Source organism: Penaeus monodon, chromosome 32 (genome assembly GCF_015228065.2).
Source record: "Penaeus monodon isolate SGIC_2016 chromosome 32, NSTDA_Pmon_1, whole genome shotgun sequence".
In the NCBI taxonomy this organism is placed as follows: domain Eukaryota; kingdom Metazoa; phylum Arthropoda; class Malacostraca; order Decapoda; family Penaeidae; genus Penaeus; species Penaeus monodon.
The window spans coordinates 17,166,674-17,167,046 of record NC_051417.1 but is presented as its reverse complement, the minus strand read 5'-3'; positions in this window follow the sequence as shown (position 1 = coordinate 17,167,046).

The window sequence follows — 373 nt, the reverse complement described above, 5'->3', positions numbered from 1 at the left end:
GCAAGAAACTGCTCATCCTTATTCCAAAATGTTCCTTCCGTGAATGAAACTGACCAAGAGTGAAATTGGAGATGGAGAAAGATTAAAAGAAAAAATCGGACAAGGAAAAAATAGTAAACGATAGAAGAGGGGAAAAAAAGGAAAAAAGAAGGGGGCGAGCGAGCAAATATAATAAAGGAAAACAAAAGAGAGAAGGTAACGAAACGAAGGAAGAGCGTTTAAAATAAAACCGGGAATGAGGGAGGGCTGGAGGGACAAATATTCCGTCTGAGGTAAGGGAGAAGGGAGGCTAATAAATCTCTGCGCGTGGAACTGAAAATCCTGGTAACTGTTTCACGAATAAGATCTATTTACCGAACGCTCTATCGGGTTT